Genomic DNA, 24,238 nt, shown 5'->3' with positions numbered 1-24,238 from the left:
GGAAGAATCATAGTCAAGGCAGGCCGAGGTTGGGTAAAGGGGAGCAGGACTCGAGACGTCAGGATACAGGAACAAAGGTCAAGGTCAAGCAGAGGTCTGGTACACAGTTCAAAATCCAAAGGTAGCATTACAATGCAATAAGACAAACTCATGGTCAAGGCAAGGCAAGAAATTAGAAACTGGTGCAGGAATCAGAACAAGGTTACATCAAAGAATAATACCCTGAGACAAAAGATAGCTCATGCATGAGCAAGAGTTACAAGGAAAGTGAGGGTTTTTAAGGAAGTGCACACCCATCAACTAGAACTTGGAGCATGTGTTCCCCTTTAAAAATGGCAAGGTAAAGGACAACGAGAACATGCGAGTCTGGGGCAAGTACAAATACATTGCAGTCAAATACACGGTGTGCAAAATGACAGCGATCAAAACAAGGCTGTCAAGGGTGAGATGGGACACACATGTCTTATAAAGGGTTATAGTAGATTGTCAAACCAGGTCTTTTTATAGACAACCTGGCAAGGTTTGCAGCTTAAGGATACTCCACTCCTCCCTGCAACCATGATCAAGATCAATGTGTGCTTATCGGTGTGCATCTGACCTTGGTGTATATGGGATATCAGTGAACGAGTGAGGAAGCTTTTGCATTGCTGAATGATGACCCACAACTGGGTTACATGATGGTTATGGTCTGGGCTTTTAGTTAAAATTATTTGATTGGGTGGGAAATATCAATCAGTGTATGTGAATTATACTTTATTCTTTCTCATGACTTGTTATCCTCCTGTGAATTGTTTTACTTTCTCTCTTTCACTTTCTTTCTTTTTTTAAAAAAATATACCTAATATGCTACCAGTCAACGTGAGTCATGATGATGTTGCCATCTTTAAGACATACTCATGAGAACATGTGTTCTACAATGCTTGCTAACCTTAAACAGACTTTTCCCCTGCATGCATCTTACATAAAAATGACCCAGCAAATGAGAAGATCTTTGCATTGAATTTTATCTGGTTGACAGAATCCAGGCAAGTGGACACACATTATACTCTGAGACTTAGACTCCACTTGCAATGTTGACATAAGACTTGCTTAATTGAATGTACATTGTAACATCTTCTTAGATATTTTGATGTGAACAATTCTTGCTTAAATCTCTGCACTTTGAAAGACAGAAACGCACTTATGTATGGTTGATATCAAGACTTCCTTTATTTCTGGTAGCTTTGTATTTTGTTAACAGTTTGAGCTGAAGCATTTCCTATTGCCATTTCCATTGCTTCCCACAGATGTCATGAGCAATGTTGACCTTACATGGTAGTTTCCTGAATTTTAATCCTGTTGATGTATTACTCAGAATAACATAGAATTTGTCATTGTCCAGTTTAAGGCACAGATGAGGCATTCTGCCATGTGCTTGCTTTATTTGGCACTGCATCGCTACCAACAGGTATGCTTCACCGTAGCGACTGGGGGCCTGAGCCAACTTGTGTTGAATGGAGAATACGTTTTAAGTTGGCTGGCTTCCAGCATTGTTCTGAAGTTATTGTAGCACATTAATGAACTGCAACTCAAAATTCCCTCTGTGGTCACTTCAGCAACAACATTTTATTAATTAAGGGAAACAATGGTTAATTGAAATAACCACGAATCCCCTTTCCTATTTATTCATAATTTAAAATTGAATAGAGTTATGTGGGCTTGTTTCTAAGAGCACATATCAACAAAATATAAAACATAATTCTAAATTTAATCATTCTGAAATAGAGATAAATATTATACTGTCACTGCATACAATTTATTTCAGTTTTACAGTCTTATGTGTGACACAAAACTTCTAAGAACAAACATTTAACACAACAGGGAACAAAAGGGAGGATATTGATTGCAAAATGAGCTTTCAGGTGTGTCTAATGGCAACAGAATTCATAATTCAACACAGTTACACATGTTGCCAATGAGCCATGGTCTAAAATATGACATTGATCACAAAGAAGATAATTTGCTTAGAAAGATAAGAGTTTGCATCTTACAGGGCATTGGTTCAAAAGACTCCAAAAGGGTGCCCCAATTAAAGCTTTGGTGGAGAACCAGCACTTCGTTTTCCACTGTCCCTGCTCTCTGCATTTTAAACCCCATTGCTACAGTGGTTCCTTATTCACATCTAATGCTTACCATAACCAGAATTTTCCTTATTTGTTGACCTACGCAATTAGGGATCTGAAATGATGCTGTACACTTAATATTATTATTATTATTATCTTTTATTTATATACTGCCAACAGTTTACGCAGCGCTTAATGCAATACATAAATTCAAGGGATATGACAAGAATTGACAGACTAAGACAGGCCGATACATTTGGTGGAGAGAGCCCTGCTCGCTAGTTTACAATCTTGAGGGAATGGGGTGAAAAACATAAGGCACAGAGAAAGGGTGAGAGGTAGTGTGGTGGTTGTATCAATGACAAGGAAGTTCTAGCAGCTAAGATGGTGCGGCTTCTCTGAAGAAGTGGGTTTTGGGATGTTTCTTGAATGTCGGGAGGGAGGGTGAAGCGTTGTGACATCCATGAAGAAATAGCAGACAAGCAATTGGTAATACGGGACATGAGAGATGTAGAGAGATCAGGAGAAGACAGGTAGATTTGGGTATCATCTGCATAATACATACATTCTAATAGTAATACAATTATCTTTGTTTTCTGAAATTTACATTGGTAATACGGTTTTATTGTCTTTCAAAGGGCAGTAAAGAGTGTGTAGGACAATTCAATTTACCCTATGAATGAGACTATTTCCAAGCCCAGCTTCACTAACAGTCTACATCCAGCTCTACACTGGAAGAAATTCTAGGGAGGCAATAAGCTACATTTTACAAAAAACAGCCCAAAACAGCTTATCTGTGCCATGTTTGCTACCAAACAGCCTGTTTGGTGGCAAACATGTCAGTGTCCCCAAACAGCTGACCTTTGCCATCTTTGTCAAACAGATTGTCAATGCCGCGAAACAGCTGCCTGTTGCATTTTTGCCACCAAACAGCTTGTCAATGCCCCCAAACAGTCAATCTGTGCCATCTTTGAGAGCAAACAGCCTGCATGTGCCATATTTGCCGCCAAAACACTAACTCATTCATGCTAACACAGAAATGCTCACACACAAATGCCTACATACACACATTAATTCTCATAAACACTTACATATATACAGTATATATCCATGCCACCTTACAGATCTCTGGTAAGTCCTGACCTAGAATATTGTCTACAGTTCTGGGGATCACATATCCAAAAGTGATTTGCAGGATAACATCAGGAAAGTCTACAATATCTTAATACGTATAGCTTGAAGGAAAGAGGAGAGAAAGAGGATATAATGGAAATATTTAAATACTTAAAAGGGATTTAGCAAAGTACAGGAGGGAAGCCTACTTGAAAATTAAAACTAGAGGGTCAGAGGCTTAGATGTTATATAAGAAAGATGTACTTTACAGAAAGGGTGCTAGATCAATGGAACAGTCTCTCCCAGCAGAAGTAGTGGGGCTAATACAGTGATGGAATTAAACATGCATGGGATAGGCATACAAATATGTGACAGGACCAAAGATTGATTGGGGTTTGAGTCCTTACATGAGGAAATATGAACAGACTAGATGCACAGAATCTTATCTGACTTAAAATTCTGTTTCTTTGTAATTATATAAAACATATATCCTTATTTTTGAAAGAAAAGCATTTTTTCCATTAAAACATAAATTGGATCATAAATAGATATTGTTGATGTTGTAAAATATTATTGTAACTGGAAACAGCTGATTTTTCCTGGAATATCTTAATTGTGTACAGAAGCAACCATCACTCCTATGTTCCAAGTGGGCTTCGGATAGGGCACCACTGAGCCAGCAGGGTCCTCAGGCAGGGCACATGGCAGGCAGGCCTCAGGCAGAGCACACGGCAGGCTGCCTTCAGGCAGGGCACACATAGTCAGGCAAGCAGGGTCAATACCAGGAAATTACAGGAGTAAAAGCCACATCGGAAGCTGAGAAAAAGGTCAGGATAAGATGGGTCAGCACCAGGAGATCACAAGAGTCACATCAGAAGCCAAGATCAAGGTCAGGACAAGCCGTGTACAAACGGGTAGATTCCAACAGGGAACAGCACATGAGCACGTAGCAGAGAAACAGCAAATGCCCACATTGAAGGGAAGTGCAGATTTTAAAAGGACAGTGCTAAAATCCAAATAACGTGGCTGAGCTGTCCCAAAGAAAATGGTGCTCCTGAGAGGGAAGGGTGGCCACTCGTGGCTGCAGGTAGACAAAACAATGCAAAATTATCACATATTTTAGGCTGGCAAGGTGGAACCCTGACATGAACAAAAAACTTTCTTCTGGAAGTCGTCAGTCTATTCTTGTTTTGAGAAATGAAGCACTGTCACAGCACTGACAAAACTGTCTCTAACCTGAATAGAAAGCGGAGTGAGAGGCCTGGTGCACAACTAAGCAAGAGGACAAGTATATTAAAGTGCCCTGTTTGAGAAACAGACGCCTCACAGGTTCTTAACTGGCAGCTTAATTAGTACTTAAAATAGTACAAGCAAAACAGCGATCTCAACGTCAACCGTGAAAACTGGCCAATAAAAAGAAACAATTAGATGGGCAAAACAACACAGACACTGGACAGAGGTGTCTACGTTTCAGGTGTTCGGATCACAAGGAAGAACATTTGTGAGACCCGGATCAAATAAAAAGATGCCATCTGTCAAGCATTGTGGAGGCAATATGATGGTCTGGGGGTGCTTTGGTGGTGGTAAAGTGGGAAATATGTATAGGGTAAAAGGCATCAAGAAGAAGAAAGGGTATCACTCCATTTTGCAAGACTATGCCATAACCTGTGAATAGAGCTTGATTGGAGCCAATTTCCTCCTTGCACAGGACAATGACCTAAAGCACAGCTCCAAAATATTCAAGAACTATTTAAGGAAGAAGCAGTCAGCCGGTATTTTCTCTTTAATGGAGTGGCCAGCTCAGTCACCTGATCTCAATCCAATTGAGCGCTTTTGAAAGTAGCTTGACTGTATCCATCAAGCCAGTCCAACTTGTGGGAAGTGCTTCGGGAAGCATGGGTTGAAATCTCTTTAATTTCCCCAACAAATTGACAACTAGAACTCCAAATATATATACCGTATTGGCTCGGATATAGGCCGCCCCCGTATATAGGCCGCACCCTAAAAGTTTGGTGCTTTTTTAAAGAAAAAGTTTTTTTCTTTAAAAAAGCACCAAAAACCATGCTGCTACACTGTCCTCTCCCCCCCCCGAGATATGCTGCCACTCTGCCCCCCCGAGATATGCTGCCACTCTGCCCCCCCCGAGATATGCTGCCACTCTGTCTCCCCCCCCGAGATATGCTGCCACTCTGTCCCCCCCCCGACTTACCAGAGCAGACTCCCGGGTGTCTTACGGGGCCGGAGGGGGACATCTATGCACATCGTGTATACAACTCCCGGTGCCGGCACTCAGCGGCCCTGCAAGACACCCGGGAGTCTGCCCTGGTAAGTCGGGGGGGGTTAAAATGCATCGTGCGGACGTTCACCGGCAACGGCGCTTCGCCGCTGCCGGTGAACGTCCGTGCGATGCGCTTAGACAACCTCCCGTGCCGGTACTCCCCCCGTGGAAAGTGCCGGCAGGGGAGGCTGTCTGAGCACATCCGAGAGGAGGATACAGGTCCCCTGCACCGCTGCGGGGGATCTGTATCCTAACCCCGCTGCCTGCCCGGCGCCCGGGACTGCATGTCCCGGGCGTCGGGCGCTAGACCCCGAATATAGGCCACACCCCCACTTTAAAAACTTAAAGTGGGGGAAAAAAGTGCGGCCTATATTCGGGCCAATACGGTATATATATAGAACGCCAAAAATATATATATATCCCCAATATTATATATTATACATATTATATTTATTTATTTATTTATCAATGAAGAATAATAGATGATAGAAAAGATAATAAAAAATAACTTGCCTACACATGTTTGGCTAGTAGCATAAATGTTAATCAACTAAACTCTACTCAGAAACAGGGGGAAAATATCGTCTGCAGTCCCTGTGATACACTACAGTGCTCACTACAGCTTTGAAAATAAACTATTAATTAACTTGCAGTATTGTAGGTGTGTAATGAGCATTAATCACAGCCTCTGCTAAGCTAACTGTCACTGCCTCACACTCCATCCATCAAGTTAAAATGGCGTCAGCACATATATATATATATCGAATGCTTGTCTCTTCCCATTGTAAATGCTGATTGGCCAGAGTGAAAAAAGTAAGGAAAAACTCCCACAGGTTTTTGGACCTATCAATCACAGCCATTAATGTGTAGGGCTGCAACAACTAATCGATAAAATCGATAATAATAGTCTAATCGATTTTTATCGATTATAAAAAGAGGTTTTTTCAGAGCAAATGCTCCGAAAAACTCCTCTCCTTATATAATCCGACCTCAAACAGAGATCGGATTATAACACTAGAATCCAGATCTCCCGCAACGCTGCAGGGGACCTGGATTCCCCTCACTGTCAGCCGGTGGGTGTCCGTGCGATGCGCACAGACAACTTCTGTCTCTCCCCTCCACTTCCGCTGTGGCTCCTACGATGCAGCTCCAGCATCACATGCTGTAGAAGACCCAGCGGAAGTGAAGGGGAGTAAAGGAGGCTGTCTGTGCACATCGTGCAGACCCCCACCGTCTGACAGAGAATCATCCTCTCTATCAGCTGGTGGGGGTCTGAACGATGTGCACAGACAGCCTCCGTTACTCCTCTTCACTTCTGCTGGGGCTTCTATGAAGCTCCAGTGAAAGTGCTTGTCAGCAACGGAGGTTCACAAAACACCAGGGAGTCGGGAGAGAGGCAGAGGGGTGTATGGGAGCCACCCTCCCATACACTACTCTGCCTCCTCCCCCTCCCATACACCACTCTGCCTCTCTACCCGACTCCCTGGTGTCTTGTGAACCTCCGTTGCTGACAGGAGGCAGAGTGATGTATGGGAGGGGGAGAGAGGCAGAGTGGTGTATGGGAGGGGGGAGAGAGGCAGAGTGGTGTATGGGAGGGGGAGAGAGGCAGAGTGGTGTATGGGAGGGGGGAGAGAGGCAGAGTGGTGTATGGGAGGGGGGAAGAGAGGCAGAGTGGTGAATGGGAGGGGGAGGAGGCAGAGTGGTGGATCAGGGTGCACAGTGGCATATAGGGAGGTATAAGGCATAAATGGGGACGAGTGGCATATTGGAAGTTATAAGGCATATCAGGGGGCACAGTGGCATATAAGGGGTATAAGGCATATCGATATTAGGCATATCAGGGGGCATAAGACATATCTGGGGGTAAAAGATGGGGGGTCAGATGTGCATAACTGGGGGGCAGTTTGGTAAATAAAAGAAAATATAAACAAGGCTTTTTTTCTCATAGTTTTTATTAAATATGAAAAATAGTTAACATATTAATTAATATTTACTAATAAAACTAGTTTGAGAAACACTGTATTTGGGTTCTTGTAGCTTTTATTATGTCAGTAAAATAAAACGGTGAATAGAGAAATGCCATTGTGATAAAGAGATGAAAGTGTAAATTGTAAGTTTTTTTATAACATTATTTTAAATTAAAAAATTTGCATTTTCTTATCCGATTAATCGATTAATCAAAAAAAAAAATAATCGGCCAACTAATCGATTATTAAAATAATCGTTAGTTGCAGCCCTATTAAAGTGAATATTAAGTACTGAAAGTACAAAAAAGGGAAGGAAGTTGTGTCCATTAAGAAGAGGATGATGGTGTCAGTCCTGTGGGTGTCACATGGTAAATTAACACATTAGGTGCAGCTTAAAATTTTTCTTTATAATGCCGCAAAAAAGAAAGATGAAACACATGGTGAACTTTCTTGTGAACGTAATAACTTTTTTTGGTTTTGTGTTTAGATTCAATTTGGTTTCAGCTTATTAGTGATTCAGTAGGCAGAGTTTAGCGTTAGGACCCACCGAATATAGGCAAGGAAACTGAAGCAAAGCAAGGGAACCAGAGATGAGCAACTCCGCAGCCTGAATGGGGCCTGACTTAGAGCGGCCTTATAGTATGTTAGGGCAGTGTATGTGTATATGTTTGTGTGTTTGTGAGCAGGTGTGTGTAAGGGCAGTGTATGTGATTATGCGTGTGTATGGGCAGGTGTGTGTAACAGCAGTGTGTAAGGGCAGTTGTGTGTAAGGGGCAGTATATGTATTGTAGGGAACAGCTCACGCATGGGGCGGCAATGACAGTCTTCACACAGGTTTCAAACGTAAAGCGTGTTTATTTAGATGCTGTAGGCACAGAGCACCTTGTAAACAAAACAAACTCTAAGCCTGTCCGGCTCTAACTAAACATCCGGATACCTCTCTACAAGCCTACGGTCTGGCACAAAGCAAAATAACAGGTTTTGCATGGGTAAAGCTTCATACCTGGTGTACCTGCTCTTTCACTCAGTTTCTCCTCTCCCTGCAAACCTAACAGCCCTCTCTTTTAAGGCTTCCTCCCCAGTAACGAGCTTAGGAAGCCTCACCTGAGAGCACCTGGGTTTGCTACCATGCCTGGCTGAGGAAACCAGGTGAGATATATATCCCATCAACCACTCTCCCATACACTTTACCACAGTATATATGTGTGTTTATGGGTAGGTATGTGTAAGGGCAGTGTCAATAAAATAACCTCTGTAAAAAAATTGCTGAGGGTGCACAATTTTCCAATCTTGTGTCGGGCGTAAAAAGAGCCAGCTACAGATCTGCTCACAGCAACCGCTCTGTCTCTGCACTTATTTGTAAACTATTAAGAAAAGCTTTTGATACTTTTCTTGTCTTTCTCAGGTCTGAAGCAATACCCGAGGAAGACAGATAAACTTTTGACAGCCTAATACAATTTTCTGTTACCTTCAATAATTCAACTTTTAAATATTCCCATTTCTCCTTGACTCCATTTAAGTGGCCTCAGTCTCAGTGACTCCTTTCTAAAATCTAAAACTTTTGTTTGTGCGTGGTATTAAACCACACAGACTGATGATCACTAGATCCCAAACTCTTACCTACAGTAACATCCGTTAACAAATCTCCATTTGTGAAAACTAAATTTTTAAATTAAAAAATTTGCATTTTTTTATCCGATTAATTGAAAAAATAATAGGCCAACTAGTCGATTATTAAAATAATCGTTAGTTACAGCCATATTAATGTGAATGAGAACATCCCCAATTTTTGGTTACTTCTACCTATCAGTCATTGATATGTACCCTCCCACACACAATCCCCCCACTTTACTTAATCAACGAGTGCCTTAATGGCTTGTAATGGCGCCAAAACGGCTTGTAACGGCACTGGCTACATGTCGCGACTGTAGCAATGTTATACAAGCAACCTGCTGAGGGTGCTGGAGAGTTCAGTGTGAGTTTTAGCAACTGGAGTTTGGAGCTAACCAGCTAAGCATGGCATTTGTATGTTATAAAGCTATGTATAATAAAGAAGCCTGTTTTACACTTAACTGAGGTAAGAAAACAGCGACCAATTGACAAATCATGATGAATTTTTATAACTTTTGCAGTTTGATCTCGTCAGTTTCATCAGAGATGGTCGTCGTTTTCATTGCTTTGTACAAACGCACAAAACAGGCAATTTTTGTTAAAAATAACGTTTGTACGAAAAGGAATGCACAAGTCTAGACAACACAACTATATCACCAAATTAAACCTGTTTTTAGAGTTTCTCCGAAAGCTTGCATTAATTTAAATTGGGAAGAATACATGTAACACAAAAGTTAGTGTTACTTCTGCTTTTATAAATGAAAAATATTGTACTGAAAGTACAAAAAGGGAAGGAAGTTGTGTCCATTAAGAAGAGGATGCTGGTGTCAGTCCTGTGGGTGTCACATGGTAAATGAACACATTAGGTGCAGCTTAAAATTTTTCTTTATAATGCCGCAAAAAAGAAAGATGAAACTCATGGTGAAGTTTCTTGTGAACGTAATAACTTTTTTCTTGCTTGATGGATCATTGTATGTCAAAGGTAAGTTTTAATTCTCAAAATGCAACATAATAATATAACATTATATATTGTTTCCGTTGTATTTTAAATTACGATAGTGGAAGATGTGTAGGGGCATTAGCTAACGAACCTCCATTTTTGGAGTCGCTTGGCTGCTAAGATATAATTGTATGCAGCATTCAGTATATTACCTGTTTTAATGTTATTGATATTTTTCACTGTTCCTCTGTTGTGATAGTGCTATGGAATCTGTTGCCACATACATGTATAGTATGTAATATTTAAGCCACTCTTAAGTTTGTTTTTTTCTTGCCACTCTTTTGCTTTGCTGAAACAGTGGTGAATTATGAGCATTTGATAAGAAATTGATGTTAGAACCGAAAGGAAGATTGTTGGGAACATAGAAAGTGGCTGCAGATAAGAACCATTTGGCCCATCTAGTCTGCATATCCCATGCTTGCCTAAACGCCTTCACTATAGTAACATCTACCGCTTCTGCTGTAATAAGCTGAAACCAAACATTGAATCTAAACACAAAACCATGCATCAACTACCATTTCAGTAAGGTAATATTTCCTGGCGTATGTGTATATGTTTGTGTATCTGTAAGCAGGTCTGTGTAAGGGCAGTGTATGTATCAGTGTGTGTATGGGCAGGTGTGTGTGTGTAAGAGCAGTGTAGGTATTTGTGTGTTTGTAAGCTGATGTGTGTATGTGTATATGTGTGTGTGTGTAAAGGCAGGGGTGTGTGAGTGCAGTGTATGTGTATACATGTGTGTGTATGGACAGGCGTATGTGTAAGGGCTGCTCTAAGTCAGGCCCCATTCAGGCTGCGGAGTTGCTCATCTCTGGTTCCCTTGCTTTGCTTCAGTTTCCTTGTCTTGCCTCAGTTCCCATGTTTTGCTGTAATCCATTCCTGGATTTCCATATGCTCTGGTCTGTGCTTCTGATTCCTTGATTCCAGTTCTGCACATTGCTTCAGCTCTGTTTCCTTTATAAGGTGTGCCCCATCCATTTGTTATGTTTGTCTCAGTCTGCAGTCTAAAGGTATGTCCTTGGTTTTGTGTTTAGCTTCAATGTTTGGTTTCAGCTTATTAGTGATTCAGTAGGCAGGGTTTAGCATTAGGACCCACTGAATATACAGGGCCGGACTGGCCCACCGGGACACCGGGAAATTTCCCGGTGGGCCGGAAGGTCCGTGGGCTGGGCGGCCGGGAGACTAACCATGAAGACAGCCGCTGAGCGGCTGCAAATGGCATTGAACGCCTCCCTCGGTGCCAGGGGCGGGCTGGGCAGGGCAGGCAATTGCCCCCCAGGCTGCCCGAAATCTAATCAAAGCGTCCGCTGGGTGCTGATGCGGCCGGCCGGCATCAGCACCCAGCAGCCGTGTGCGATGGCCGTCTAGTGATGGGAGCAGCGTGAGGGGTGAAAGCTCCGCAACCTCGCACTGACCTTTCACCCCTCACGCTGCTCCCATCACTATGCAGCCATCAGACTGCTGGGAATGTAATCTAAACTGCCTTCAGACTGCTGCAGCACCGGATGTCAGGTCAGTGGCATCCTGTCAGCATAGAGGAGAACGGTGTGCAGCTACCAGGAAGTCAAGAGAAGTAGAAGGTGAGTAAAATAATGTATTTTTTGTACTGTATAATGTTTTTTGTATTTGTTAAAAACAAAAAAAATCGGCATGTGTGTGTATGTAAGTGTGTCCCCCTATATGCCACTCTGCCTCCAGAAATGCCTTATACCCCCCTATATGCCACTCTGTCCCATGATATGCCTTTTAACCCCCTATATGCCAGAGTTGCATATAGGGGTATAATGCATTTCTGGATGCAGAGTGACATATAGGGGGTCAAAAGGCATATCTGGAGGCAGAGTGGCATAAAGGGGGTTAAAAGGTATATCATGGGACAGAGGAGCATATAGGAGGGTATAAAGCATATCGGGGAGGCAGAGTGGCATATAGGGGGCATAAGGCTTTTCTGGAGGCAGAGTGCCCCATGATATGCCTTTTAACCCCCTTTATGCCACTCTGCCTCCAGAAATGCCTTATACCCCCCTATATGCCACTCTGTCCCATGATATGCCTTTTTACCCCCTATATGGCAGAGTGGCATATAGGGGGTTAGAAGGCATATCATGGGACAGAGTGGCATATAGGGGTATAAGGCATTTCTGGATACAGAGTGACATATAGGGGGTCAAAAGGCATATCTGGAGGTGGAGTGGCATATATTATTTTTTATTTAATATGGCAAGCTGGATCGGCTTGCCATATAAAGTAAACAAAAATGTCCCATGATATGCCTTTTAACCTCCTATATGGCAGAGTGGCATATAGGGGCTTAGAAGGCATATCATGGGACAGAGTGGCATATAGGAGGGTTGAGGCATATCAGGGAGGCAGAGTGGCATATAGGGGGGTATAAGGCTTTTCTGGAGGCAGAGTGCCCCATGATATTCCTTTTAACCCCCTTTATGCCACTCTGCCTCCAGAAATGCCTTATACCCCCCTATATGCCACTCTGTCCCATGATTTGCCTTTTAACCCCCTATATGCCAGAGTGGCATATAGGGGTATAAGGCATTTCTGGATGCAGAGTGACATATAGGGGGTCAACGGCATATCTGGAGGCAAAGTGGCATAAAGGGAGTTAAAAGGGATGTCATGGGGCAGAGGGGCATATAGGAAGGTATAAAGCATATTGGGGAGGCAGAGTGGCATATAGGGGGCATAAGGCTTTTCTGTAGGCAGAGTGCCCCATGATATACCTTTTAACCCCCTTTATGCCACTCTGCCTCCAGAAATGCCTTATACCCCCCTATATGCCACTCTGTCCCATGATATGCCTTTTAACCCCCTATATGGCAGAGTGGCATATAGGGGGTTAGAAGGCATATCATGGGACAGAGTGGCATATAGGGGTATAAGGCATTTCTGGATGCAGAGTGACATATAGGGGGTCAAAAGGCATATCTGGAGGTGGAGTGGCAAAAAGGGGGTTAACAGGCATATCACGGGGCAGAGGGGCATATAGGAGTGTTGAGGCATATCAGGGAGGCAGAGTGGCATATGGGGGGTATAAGGCATATCTGGAGGCAGAGTGACATAGGGAGTAAAAAGCATTTTTGGAGGCAGAGTGGCATATAGGGGATTAAAAGGCATATTATGGGGCAGAGTAGCATATAGGAGGGTATAAAGCATATCAGGGAGGCAGAGTGGCATATAGGGGGGCATAAGGCTTTTCTGGAGGCAGAGTGCCCCATGATATGCCTTTTAACCCCCTCCATGCCACTCTGCCTCCAGGAATGCCTTATACCCACTATATGCCACTCTGTCCCATGATATGCCTTTTAACCCCCTATATGGCAGAGTGGCATATAGGGGGTTAGAAGGCATATCATGGGACAGAGTGGCATATAGGGGGTATAAGGCATTTCTGGAGGCAGAGTGGCATATAGGGGGTTAGAAGGCATATCAGGGGGGCAGAGTGGCAAGCCTGGGGGCAGAGGTGCATAACTCGGGGGTAGGTTGTCAAATGAAAGGAAATAAAAACCAAACATGTCTCAATCATAGCTTTTATTAAATATGGAAAAAATAGTCTACATGAATTAATAAAGAAATAAAAGTTTCTTACCAGAATATCGTGAAGAATAATGTGATCAGTGTTTTGTTCCACTGAATAAAATGGAACTCTTTCATCTAAAAATGTTCGCAGTAGTAAGTGTTTTGATCCAATTATGTGTAATGTATTTCATTTATTAGGGCCTTTTTAACACTTTTGCTTTCTGGCATTTTAATACAAATAATGAGATAAAAAGAATGGCACATAGTGTGACTCGGGTGTGTATAAGGGGTGCGTGTGGGTATAAGAGCTTCACCGTGAGATAAACTATATGGGGCTGGTCTCCAAATTTTTCCAGGGCTGCTTTTCAGTCCCAGTCCGGCCCTGTGAATATAGGCAAGGAAACTGAAGCAAAGCAAGGGAACCAGAGATGAGCAACTCCGCACCCTGAATGGGGCCTGACTTAGAGTGGCCCTTATAGTATGTTAGGGCAGTGTATGCGTATATGTTTGTGTGTTTGTGAGCAGGTGTGTGTAAGGGCAGTGTATGTGAATATGCGTGTGTATGGGCAGGTGTGTGTAAGAGCAGTGTGTAAGGGCAGTTGTGTGTAAGGGGCAGTATATGTATATATGTGTGTTTATGGGTAGGTATGTGTAAGGGCAGTGTCAATAAAATAACCTCTGTAAAAAATTGCTGAGGGTGCACAATTTTCCAATCTTGCGTGGAGCGTAAAAAGAGCCAGCTACAGATCTGCTCACAGCCACCGCTCTGTGTCTGCACTTATTTGTAAACTATTAAGAAAAGCTTTCGATACTTTTCTTGTCTGAAGCAATACCCGAAGAAGACAGATAAACTTTTGACAGCCTAATACAATTTTCTGTTACCTTCAGTAATTCAACTTTTAAATAATCCCATTTCTCCTGGACTCCATTTAAGTGGCCTCAGTCTCAGTGACTCCTTTCTAAAATTTAAAACTTTTGTTTATGCGTGGTATTAAACCACACAGACTGATGATCACTAGATCCCAAACTCTTACCTACAGTAATATCCGTTAACAAATCTCCATTTGTGAAAACTTATATGGCCTCCTTACTACTTGTTTTACCACTCTGGGCACAACCAGCTACTTTGGTTTTCCAGTTCACATCAGAAAGATTAAAGTCACCCATGATTATAACTTCACTTATAGTAATTTCCTTAATTAGTAGATTATCCAACTCTTCTACTTTCCTGGAGCAATGGGGGATCGGGGGGGGGGGGTGTTAGATGCAGGCATGCTCTGGGAGTAGAAATAAATAAGTTCCTGGACATGCCTCTTTATCTCCTTAGTTTCCAAGAGGGTTGAGCGTGGCAGCTCTTCATGTGTGCAAGTTGCGTCAAAAATGGTCTGAAGCTTCGCAGGGTAAGTGAGCTGTGTGTGTAGCTGCAAAATGGACAACACGAAAATATAAAGGGAACATGCAACTATGGTCACTTTAACAAAACCATTATCTGGCTGAAATTCTGTGGTTGTAGGTCATTAGTAATAAATAATGGAGGCCCGCCAATTACGGATATACTGAATGTCTTTAAAATGTGCGTTTTTGGATATATTCCATCCCATGCTTTTTTGAAAGATAAAAAGTTAATTACTGAAATTTTTTTGGTGTCTTGTTACTGGAGCTCAATGGACTCAACACCAAATTCTAGGGCTCAGATGTATAAGGAAATGTCATATCTTTCGAGGAATATATCAGATTGATTTAAGAAAACTTGATTCTATAAAATTTGCTATTCATTATTTCAGAGGTTGGGGAACATGCCTGAGTGGAGATCTATGAGGGGGATAACATAGTTATAGGCATACTATCTGGAGATCATAGAAAGGTACAGGCCACCATCACTGTTTTTAAGACTCTTGCACGAGGCCCACAATCATTTCGGATGAATTTTTTGTTTTTGGCTCAATCTTTTTTTTATTTATTTTCTGAGTTGGTATTTTGGTTGAGATTTTTAAATATATAATTAAAAGCTTAGTTTTAGAGTGATTGGAGGTAGGAATTTTTAAGGGTATATATCACAGGCATTGTAGTGGCTATCTGATCACTGTAGTGAGGGCAGTGCTGCACACTTAAATCTACATTTAAACATATAATATACTTTTACATTGGTGTTTCATTTTTTTGATGTTGTTAATTTAAATTTGCTCATTTGATAGAACTGTGCTTTTGCATACTACACATTATGTGGATGTAGACATTGTTTTCCCCTTTTTCTTAATGTATCAAACTATAATGTTGGAAAATCAATTAACATTTTATTATAACAAATGTAACGATTGAATGGTTCTGTCTACCTGCCCATCAGTACACATTGGCTGAGGACTGTAGTTATTTATTTCCCCTGTGATGTATTGTTATTCTTTTAGAACAGTTACCTATGCTAAGAGTGACGTCTAGTGGCTGTGTTGGGGATCAAATGTGTGGTTCTATGATGTGAGTTTACTGACCTAGATTTTGTCAGAATTTAATCATTTTTAATAAAGATTAAACCAATTTTAATTAGAATGTATGTTCTATTGCTAAATATACAATTTGAAATATTACCCCTAAACAGAATACATGTTGTAAACATGTTGTATCTTATGTTGTATCTTTTGAAATACAGAACAGGGCTTATTCTCTGAAAAGAGGTTGGAAGGAGAGTTTACAGGAATTTTACAGGAAAATTAGAGATTATAATAGCCTTGGTGCATATATAATCTAAATTTTAAGAGAAAGAAATGACATTATCGAAAGCCCGGACTTTGGAAATGCGGTGAAAGGAAACTAAAGCCAGAAGCAAAGCAGGTTTGGCTGAAAGCTGTTCCCTGAGAGAGGGGGGATGAGATAATTGAGCCTTGTGAAAAAGACGGTAGACCAGAGGATGCCTACCCAGGGAAGCACCCGAGACCGGAGTGTGAGAAGCCGAGATGGCTGATCTAAGACATTCAGGGTATGGTAAGACGTCCCCTGGGAGAAAAGGTTAGAAAGTTGAGAACAGCAATTACAGGGGCTGAGAACGGATCATCCTGCCATTCCAGACACCAAGACACCCAGGACCTCCAAGCATTACCGTAAACTCATCTGGTGCTTGGTGCAAGGGTGTCTCGGAAGAGCATGTGATCACCCTCTAAAAGTTGGAACAAATCTCCAGGTCGCTGGAGCGGCTCCACGCTATCAAGGATAAGTGATGTTGAAGGATTGGGGTGGAAACTGACCATGCAGATCCTGAAGAAGATGCGGGACTAAGGGAAGGAGAAGAGTGACAGGAACCAGGGCTGAGGCAGCCAGAGGGGTGTGATGAAAAGCACCGATCCAATCGTGCGGATCACCCGAGGAATCAGAGAGAAGGGAGGAAAAGCGTAAGCCCCAGATGGAAGCCAGGTGAAGAAAGTCGCCAGTTGACTATTCAGCTTGGATGTGAAGAGATCTTTGATAGAAAATGGACCCCTCTGAGAGTCCAGATGCTGGAAGACCACAGAGTCCAGCTTCCAATCGCTGACATCCCTCAGTCTGCCATCGTGTTGTCGGAGCCTGGAAGATATTCTGCCTTCAGTGTGATGTGGTTGGCCAGGCAGAAATCATACAGGGCATGATGATGCAATGCTGATTCCATTCCCTGGTGAGGGAGGCGTCCATTTGGGGTATTAAACATGATCGCTTGTTCGGCCATCAGGAACAATTGGGACAATGGTCTGGCGATGTCCAGAAGCTTATCCTGGGCTCCTCTGATACCATGTTTGGCCCCTTTCCTGGGGACCCTGACAGTTTTGGACATATATGTCACCATCGTGGGGTCAGACTTGGGGGGGTCTTAAGACATGGGCACTCTGCCCTAAGTTTGTACTGGACCTCCCTCTCCACCGGGTTCTGGATCCATTTGGCCAAGCAAAACAAGGATAATAACGAAAAATCAATAATAGAAACAATCAATATAGGAAAATTGAATGGATAGCTGATCTGACCTATTGGTGGTAGCAGCAGAGAAGAGGAGGAGGAGTGGCTGTCTTCAGGCTTTATAGTCCCTGTTTTATGTTGATTGGTTATACATACCACCCAACATTTCAAAATGTGAAAGAGGGACACTTTTTTTTTTATATCTCGCGGAACTCACCGATTCAAGCAATTGCACTTTAAAATGTCCACCATAATGCTGGCTGAGCATCATTGGAAGAGTAGTCCAGAGCAGCAGAGATTTTTTTTTATTAAAAAAGGCTAATGTTAGCCTCCCTCCCAGGACCCCTACACACTGCCTTTACACACACTTGCCCATAAACACACATATACACATACACTGCCTTTACACACACATATAGACGTACACTGCCCTTACACACACACACATATACATGTACACTGCCCTCACACACACATATACACGTACTCTGCCCTTACACACATACATACACTGCCCTTAAAGAAAAATATAGACACGTACACTGCCCTTACACACACATATACACTGACACTGCCCTTACACACACATATACACGTACACTGCCCTTACACACACATATACATGTATACTGCCCTTTGATTTTGGAATCAAAACATTTGCTACTGCAAAAAATTTTAGATGAAAAAGTTCCATTTTATTCAGTGGAACAAAACAGTGATCACATTATTCTTCACGATATTCTTGTAAGAAACTTATTTCTTTATTAATTCATGTAAACTATTTTTTCAGATTTAATAAAAGCTATGATTTGTTTTTATTTCCTTTTATTTGCCAACCTGCCCCCCATTTATGCACATCTGCCCCAAGAAATGCTGTATACCCTCCTATATGCCACCCTTCCCCATGATATGCCTCCAGAAATGCCTTGTACCCCCTATATTCCACTCTGTGTCCGGAAATGCCACTCTGTCCCATGATATGCCTTTAACCCCCTATATGCCAGAGTTGCATATAGGGGGTTAAAAGGCATATCATGGGACAGAGTGGCATATAGAGGGTATAAGGCATTTCTGGAGGCAGAGTGGCTTATAGAGGGTTAAAAGGCATTTCTAGAAGCAGAGTGGCATATAGGGGGTTAAAATGCATTTCTGGAGGCAGAGTGGCATAAAGGTGGTTAAAAGGCATATCATGGGCCACTCCAGAAAAGCCTTTCTAACAACCCCCCCAACTTACCACTGCTTCTGACTCCCTGGTGTCTGGTGGCAGCAGCGGGTGGAGGGTGGCGTTCATGAAATTAAAGGCTGGCGTGCACGCACCGCGCCACCAAATGGCCGTGCCTCAGCACTTCATCCCACGTTTTAAAAGGAGTGGGACAAAGAGCTGAGGTACGGCCATTGGGCGGCGCGGTGCGTGAACTCCAGCCCCTTTAATTTCATTAGGCCTAAATCGGGACAGTTGGGGGACATGGTTATATATTTTGATGTTCATGTTTGTCACTTTGCTGCTATTGGTGGTAGAGTAAAGATGTTATGCAAATTATAAAGCCTCCTGATCCCTTTAACTTTTTTTTGTGGTGTTCTTCTTGGAAATGGATACAGAGATTCTACAAAATCCTACCATATGTATTCACCTACGCCAATTTTTCCCCACAACCTTTTCTTTATACAAGCGTTATACTAAAATACTTACGTAATATACTTCCAATCAGTTCCACTGCTTACTCTGTGAATGCTGTACGTAGAGATCTGTTCAGATCCTTCTGTTAACGCATTGAAAGCAATTCCATTAACTCCACCAGAGAAACCAAAGCTATTTATAATATTTAATGGCTCTTTTTATAAAAAGAAAAATAAATTATTATTAAATGTCAATTAATATAGTGGTAAAGCAGAACAACATGTTTAATTCAAATCTCTCCTGTTTTTTCTCTCTCTAGAAACATTGGATTATTAGTTTAACAATCATTTTTTATTTACAGGGCAGGAATATGCACTATTTCAAGACAACAATAGCATCGGATGCAAATTGTCAGATCAAACAAAAGAATATATTCAGTGTATGGTGTATGGTAAAGAAGGCTTATCTTTTACTAATGTTAAGAATATATCACAAAATTATTGTGTTTTTGCATGTCATCAATATGATCATAAATCATTAATTAAGTACACATGCCATGATATATTCATCGCCCTTTCAATACAAGGTAGGTAAACTATTTATGTATTATCCACTAATAAATGTTGGTCAACATGTATGTTAAAGTTAAAAAGTGAGCTAAACCAATATGATACCAAGCTGCACTTGAGGGTAACCCACAAATTATCAAAAAGTAGTAGCAAAATTAATATACCATTAAAATATAATGTATTATTATAAGATAAAAGGGGAACAAAAAAAATAACAGAAAAAAATCAATAGAATGTATAGTAAACCAAATAAAATGACTGCTTAATGACGCAGTCTAAACAGGTCAGATGAGTGACTATAAATGGCATATGGGATTTCTACGCTATCAATTGTTCAACCACTGGTAAAAAATAATAAGCTAATGGGTAATCATAGATGTAGTTCAAAAAATGGCAACCCATTGAGTGCAGAAATCCCATTTCCAATTTCCAGTCACAAGTTTGAGCCTGCTATCAGTGAGTAATGCCTCCTAGAAAAAATTCTCACTCATTCACGCAAATCATTTACACATCTTCATTAATGCATAGAAGCTATGCAGTTTTAAAGTGTGTGTGTGTGGTTGAGTGTCACATACAGGATCTGCCCCAGGTGCCAAATATTCTAGGTGCGTCCCTGATTATTACCATATCAGGCAAGAGTTTGCTGCCAGGTTTTATCACCCAGCGTATTAGGACTGTAATAAAGTGCCTTGGCTACACATCCTCTCCCTATGGGCTTCTCCCAGAGATAACGAAATGTGAATTCTTGTAAGAAACGGAAGGAAAAACTTTGAATTTCCCCTTAAATTTTTGGACATAGGACTGTATCATCTGGAGATTCCCACAGATAGCTGGAATGATCATATTAACCTTTTTGATTAAATTGGGTTTTAGAGTTTGAGTGGAGCAGATTGTTATCAAAGCCTCCTTAGCTATTTTGAAAACCTTAAATAAAACGTGGCGGTGGCAGCGAATAAAGTTTTGGGGTGGTGGGGTGAAAAGGTTGGGAGAGACAATGTTCTCTAAACAATAATATCTATTGCTTCAAATAAACCGCATATGATTACTTCTTTTTTCTAAAAAAAATTTCTTTACCTGAAAACATGCTGCGTCAGGTGATCTGTATTAAGTAATATTATTGAAGGTGGGGGAGTGGAGTTCCAAATTAGAAGTTTTGTAAAATTATCGCTTGAGCTTTGCATCTAGCTGAAGTCAGTGGAACGACCTGGCAATTTCAGATGGAGTCTTCATCTTTTTACCTAAAGATCAACCAACAAATCACAATATCAGCTGTAAGCCTACAATTCCATGCCTCACTCACTAAAGTAAATACTCTATATTTATTTTGGTGGTTTGATAAAAATCAGAGCTATTGCTAATGTTTATTACAGTAAAATTATAACCTATTGTTATTATTCATCTTATAGTTTTACTAGTAGAGACTGTAGCCAGGTAAGTGATCAAAATATATTTAAATGTTACTTAGCAGTAACCGGTGTTTGCACTGATTTTATTTGGTATGTTGGTATTTCTCTGTCAAATGTTCTTTCCTTTTTTTAACACAGATAAAAATACAAACAAAGCAGAAATATTTACTGGAACAAAATTACTAGAAGAACATGAAAATACAACAATTTCCTGTCACTTTAACAGAGCCAATTTAGACTATGTTTTATTTTGGATTGTTGTGTATCCTAACTGTTCTAATCAGTGTCTAGCATCAGTGGAGCTAGACAATGAGACTTACAACTCTACTCTCAAAAAACTCTGTAATGACAGTCGAAGAAGTGTAAATGACAAAAGCAAATCATTCGGGGAACCCACTCACCAATATGAGCTAGAAATTAAGGATCTAAAACCATCTGACAGTGGAAGATATTTGTGTATTATACATATCCTTTCTAAAGGCCAAGGAGAGTGGAAATTGGCAACAGACATGTCACTTATAGTAAACAAAACGAATTCATCTGCCAAAGGAGGTAATTATTTTCACATAAAAAGTAATAATTACACTGCAAAACAGGTAATATTTATAACGCAGAGCAAATGAAAAACATGTATTCTTTTTTAAACAAATGTTAGTAAAACCGGATCTTATACAACTCTATTCTGTTCTTTTGTTTTTTTCTGTTTTAGCTTGAGTTTTGTGTTGATCCCCTTTGGGTCTTCTCTTTGACTCCTTTTATATATTTGTTAGTTATAGGTAAGACAGGATGGCATGTAGTAAAAACATGTATGGGGTAAAAAATATTGCAAGCAAGCACCTACTGCATCAAGGGAAATTCAGACCTACCTTTTACACCCTTTGTTTTCGTATATTTGTTCTATCTCCTGTCCTTCCATTTATTTGTTTTCATACTCTTTGGAACTGTTTAAACAGTGTTCTTTTTTTCTGGTTTCAACTAAATGCCATTTTGTATGTTGGCCAAATGGAGGTGCTTAGCGAACCACACATTTCTTCTGTCTAGCATTTTTTCTCTTTGACTTGTTTTTCATTGGGCAGGCAAAGCATTACAGGGTAGAAAAGTTGATATTCTTTACTAGTAGTTGTGATTTCTTACTATTTCAAAATATAGTGAAAATATTAGTCGTATTGTTAGGAAGGGAAACAGAATATTTGTAAGCTTTGTAGGAAGTAAGAACCCCCCCTCCAAAATCATTACTGTTTCCATTAAGCTACACTTAATAACACAGACAACTTTAACAATAAACATATAATTAGGATACTGATCATGAAAGCTTTCAGTTCCAACCAAGATTGGTTGATTGATTATTGAGAACATTAAACTGAACTATTCCTTCAAGTGGGCCTGCCTCATCCTCAAGAAAATGCTTTAACATGCTATACTATCAAGATGCTATATAGTGAACAACAATTTAGAAAATTACCCTGTTTTAGAAAATCTATTGAATGGCAGAGTTTTATGGCCTTAAAATGTGGAATTCAAAAAGATAACATGAAAAACGTAGAAACACAGAAACATAGAATTTGACGGCAGAGCCGTTCGGCCCACCTAGTCTGCCTGTTTTTTTCCTGCTTTAAAGACCCAAACTTTAATCAGTGCAAATATATTTGTTTTTTGGCATGTACCCTTGGAATTTTGGAAAAAAATACTTTTTCAATCATCTAATGTATTAAAAAGTCCTGATTACCAAATTTTATATAAAACATGATCATTAAAATGTCACAAACTGATAACATTTTTGTTTATATTTTAACAGGCCAAAACACATTTATTTATGTAATAGCTGGAACAGTTGGTGGAATTATTATTTTAATTGGAATAATATTGCTGACTGTATGCTGTATCAAATCAAAAGGTTGGTTGATCAACAAGAAACCTCCATCTTTTCACAAATTTAAATTCTAATGATTTACATTTTATGTCATTTTTAGGAAAGCAGATGGAATCCCGTCCTAGGTAAAATACTTTTGAAATGCATTTAATTTGGGCAACAATTTTGACAACATATGGAAATCATGAAAATATTTATGATTGCAATCAGTTTCAAAAATGAAATATTAATAATATTGAACATAATGTAGATTGCATGTGTAATATCAGACCTGGCTTTGCACATAGAAGTTACGTATGAACTAAGCTGACTCACCATCAAAAGCACCAACTTAAACAGGGGAAGGAATGCTGCCTATTATCACCTCCTTCCCCCTACCACAGGGGCAAATCAGGTTTCTCCTGCATTGACATCTTTTAATTTTTACAGACAGTCCGATGCTGTAGACCATCCAGATAATGACACATGTAAGTAATATAATTTGTGTGACGGATTGATATACAATCCAGTAAACCATGTTTAATAAATAAATATTTCATTATAAGAAAATGTTAATGTAACTCAAAGTTCATCTTTAAGAAACACTTGTCAAAATAAATCAAATCAATTATTATTCGTATCAAAATGAAAATTAACACATATGAAATAACTAACATTATAGCAAAAAAGATTAAATACAATTAAAATGTGAGTATCAAACTGAATTTCACTAAAACATATTCTGCTAAATTATGGACTATTCACACAGGCACACCATATGCAGTGAGTAATAGAGCAGACTTAGAGGAAGACCCGCGAACTCTGTACTCCACTGTACAAAAACCAGAGCAGAAAGCAGACCCAGGAACATGTGTGGCCTATTCTGTGTTACAACTACAACACCATTAAAGCGACTTAAACATAGCAAGTGGATCTAGGAAACCCACCTGTTGAGAGAAGCGTACAACCTATCTTCTTAATGCATTCTGGAAAGAAACCATCTGTTCAACCAACCTCCAAGGTTTCCAGTCCAAGACGTCTACCACCTTCTGCCTCATCCCCTCTGTTTGTGTATAAATTCCTATAATGTGGCGATCTAAGATTATTTAAAGGACATTAGTATAACTAACTACCAGACAGTAGCAAGATTCCGGACAAAAAAATTATATTTCTATTGGACACAGGTTTGGTCTCTATAATGATTCCCTTGGGATTCCAGACTGGTCCCTATAAAGTAACAGGACTGTAAGCTTGTTTGAGCTAAGCCCTCCTCACCTGT

The 24,238-nt window shown here is 40.5% G+C and overlaps 1 long non-coding RNA gene across 1 annotated transcript; it reads left to right on the top strand.

Moving 5' to 3' along the window:
- Positions 1-9,718: 9,718 nt before the first annotated feature.
- On the top strand, positions 9,719-19,798 carry LOC128492209 (uncharacterized). The gene is made up of 2 exons (XR_008354071.1): positions 9,719-10,053; positions 19,497-19,798. It is a non-coding gene; the product is annotated as an uncharacterized LOC128492209 (long non-coding RNA).
- Positions 19,799-24,238: the final 4,440 nt, after the last annotated feature.

Source organism: Spea bombifrons, chromosome 4 (assembly GCF_027358695.1).
Source record: "Spea bombifrons isolate aSpeBom1 chromosome 4, aSpeBom1.2.pri, whole genome shotgun sequence".
Taxonomy (NCBI): Eukaryota; Metazoa; Chordata; class Amphibia; order Anura; family Pelobatidae; genus Spea; species Spea bombifrons.
This window is presented reverse-complemented; position numbering and strand designations above follow the sequence as displayed.